The sequence below is a fragment of the Coptis chinensis genome, chromosome 4 (genome assembly GCF_015680905.1).
Source record: "Coptis chinensis isolate HL-2020 chromosome 4, ASM1568090v1, whole genome shotgun sequence".
NCBI classification, from domain to species: domain Eukaryota; kingdom Viridiplantae; phylum Streptophyta; class Magnoliopsida; order Ranunculales; family Ranunculaceae; genus Coptis; species Coptis chinensis.
The window spans coordinates 60,414,431-60,417,868 of record NC_141459.1 but is presented as its reverse complement, the minus strand read 5'-3'; the positions used below and the strand labels follow the sequence as shown (position 1 = coordinate 60,417,868).

The 3,438-nt window shown below is 39.6% G+C and overlaps 1 pseudogene; it reads left to right on the top strand.

The window, feature by feature from the left end:
* The first annotated feature begins 921 nt into the window (after nucleotides 1–921).
* LOC147504249 (uncharacterized) lies at nucleotides 922–3,174 on the top strand (annotated as a pseudogene).
* The last annotated feature ends 264 nt before the right edge of the window (nucleotides 3,175–3,438 follow it).

Below are 3,438 nucleotides of genomic sequence, written 5' to 3'. Positions count from 1 at the left end.
AAGCCTTGGATGACTATGGATAGACTTTCTGATGAATACGAGGAAGGGGTCAAGTATTTTATAAAATGTCTTTGGAGAAGCATGCAAGCCCGCACAATCTTAATTTCATAAGATGCCCATGCCTTAATTGTAGGAACCACTTGCATCGAAGTTTGGGCGATATCGGGGATCATCCGTTTCATGTTGGTTTTGAAAAAAGTTACGAGCGTGGATATGGCATGGGGAAAAGCCTCACGCGGAAAGTCCCGGCGTGTCGACACGCATGAACCTCCATGTCAAGACTTTGATATGGAAACCCCATGTGATTTTGGGGACACGGTTAGAATGGTTAATGATACATATGAGAGTTTCACGGGGAATCCTGAAAAGCTTTGTAAATTGCTTGAAGATGCTGAGAAACCTTTGTACAAAGGTTGCAAAAGCTATACAAAGTTATCATCCCTTGTGGAATTGTTCAACTTGAAAGCCAGCAGTGGGTGGTCAGACACGAGTTTTACCAAGCTATTGAAGGTGTTGGGAAAAATGTTGCCGGATAATAACGAAGTGCCACAATCCATGACCAAAGCTAGAAATATTTTGTCTACGTTTGGAATGGAAGTTCAAAAAATACATGCATGTCCCAATGATTGCATACTTTACAGAGGAGATGAGTACAAGGATTTAACTAGTTGTCCAACTTGTGGAACGTCGAGATATCAGGAAAAGAAGGGTAAAGCGCCTGCGAAAGTTTTGTGGTACTTTCCACCTCTCCCAAGGTTTGCAAAGATGTTTCAATCCGCTCATACATCAAAAGATTTGGTATGGCATGCAGATAGAAGAGTAGAAGTTGATGGTCAAATGCGTCATCCAGCAGATTCTCCAGCATGGAAAGAGGTTGATAAAAGGTGGCCAGAGTTCGCTGAAGATCCAATAAATCTGCGACTTGCTCTTTCGACAGATGGGATCAATCCACATAGTAATCTCAACTCTAGGCATAGTTGCTGGTCGGTTATGTTGATCACTTACAATCTTCCGCCATGGTTATGTATGAAGAGAAAATTTCTGATGCTGACAATGTTGATATCAGGTCCCCGGCAACCTGGTAATGATATTGATGTTTACCTTAGACCTTTAATTGAAGATTTACAGGCTCTTTGGAATCCTGGTGTGGAGGTTTATGATGCCTACAAGCAAGAATCTTTTACATTAAGGGTTGTTCTACTATGGACGATCAATGATTTTCCTGCTCTTGGAAATTTAGCTGGGTGTAGTGTCAAGGGATATCTTGCTTGTCCAATATGTGGTGAGAAAACTGATTCTACAAGATTGAAACACTCAAATAAAAACATATATCAGTCCCATAGAAAGTTCCTTCCAAAAAATCATCGTTATTGAAGGCAAAGGAAGGCATTTAATGGTCAGCAAGACTTAAGATCACATCGGACCGTTAAGCGGAGAGGTGATTTCAGAGAAGCTCAAAGGGATGAAAGTTAGATGGGGGAAACCAAAGCTGGTGATTCCAAAGCCAAAAACATCAAGAAAGAAGTCAAAGGCATCCAATGAAGAGTCACAAACACGAGAGAAGCAGCCTAGCACTTCTGATGAGAATGAAAGTGGTAAATATTGGAAGAAGAGATCCATATTTTTTGAGCTTGAATATTGGGAATTCTTGCTTGTGCGACACAACTTGGATGTCATGCATATTGAGAAAAATATTTGTGATAGCATCATCGGCACACTACTTAACATTAAGTACAAGACAAAAAATGACCTCAAAAGTCGCCTAGACCTCTTAGAAATGGACATGAGGAAGGAACTAGCACCAGAGAAAAGGGAAAATAGGACTTATCTTCCACCAGCATGTCATACGTTATCTAGAGCTGAGAAAGTAACAGTTTGCAACACTTTGCGTGAACTCAAAGTGCCAGATGGATATTCTTCACATTTTAGACACCGCGTGTCGATGCAAGATCTAAAAGTGTATGGTCTCAAGTCTCATGACTATCACATATTGATGCAACAACTTCTTCCTGTGGCAATACGATCAGTGTTGCCAAAGCACTTGAGGTATACCATCACTCGGTTGTGTTTCTTTTTCAACTCTCTTTGCACCAAAGTAGTGGATGTGTCCAAATTAAAGGAAATTCAAGACAATTTGGTCCTCACTTTATGTCTACTGGAAATGTACTTTCCACCATCGTTCTTTGACGTCATGGTGCATCTATCTATTCATCTTATAAGGGAGGTTGAGCTTTGTGGACCAGTATTCTTTCGTTGGATGTATCCATTTGAGAGGCAAGTACACAAAAAATTGAATTAACTACTTTCAATAATTCAGTAAAGCTTCATCAATTTGATTGTTTGTTTGTTTGTATTTTCTCTTTTTTGTTACTTTTTGAATATTAGGTTCATGAAAATACTAAAGGGCTACGTGCGGAATCGAAATCGTCCAGAAGGATGCATTGCTGAAAATTATATCCTTGAAGAAGCTGTTGAGTTTCTTAGCGAGTACTTATCTGGAGTGAATGCAGTGGGAGTCCCATCAGTTAGAAACATGGATACTAATAATACGGAGAAAGAAAATACAATTTCTAAGGGAAAGCCTCTTGGTGGTATGAATGTTGTTGAAGTCGTCGAGAAGACTTGGGAGCAAGCTCATCAATGTGTTTTGGCAAACACTAATGACATTCAACCTTATATCGAGTATATTAGTATAGGATTTTTTTTTTCCTTATTTCACCTAGACAGATAATGGTGACCAAGCTTTTTTCTTAACTTGATAGGAAGCATATGGAACACCTAAAGCTTACTTATCCTCGTAAGTCAGCCAAATGGTATCAAGATGAGCACACTCGCACATTCATTTATTGGATTCGTCAAAGGGTAAGATTATCTGAAATTATTTTACATCTAATACAACTTTGCTAAATTCGACTAAGATTCTTGGATAACTTGGATAATCAGGTTAAGGAGGAGGCAGCAGTTACCAGTAACAAACTTTCAAACACCCTGAAAGTTATAGCTCAAGGACCTCGTCGAGACGTTCTAAAGTGTTCAGGCTATGTTATTGGTGGATACCGTTTTCTTACGAAGGATCATGAAGCTTCACTAGTAAACCAAAACAGTGGTGTGGGTTTAATAGCGACAACAGTGCAAATTTCTAGTGCCAAGGATAAGAACCCCGTTGTTTCATAAATGGGTTACTACGGTGTTATAACTGAGATATGGCTGCTTGACTATCTGGTACTCAAAGTCCCAGTATTTAAGTGTGACTGGGTTGACAACAGAAATGGCATCAAAGTAGACGATTTGGGTTTCACTTCTATTGACCTTGGTAGAATTGGACATAAGGAAGACCCTTTTGTGATGGCCTCTCAAGCCAAGCAAGTCTTTTATGTACCTGACCAACTCGATCCAAAATGGTCAATAGCTTTGAGGACTCCTGAAAGAGACTACCTT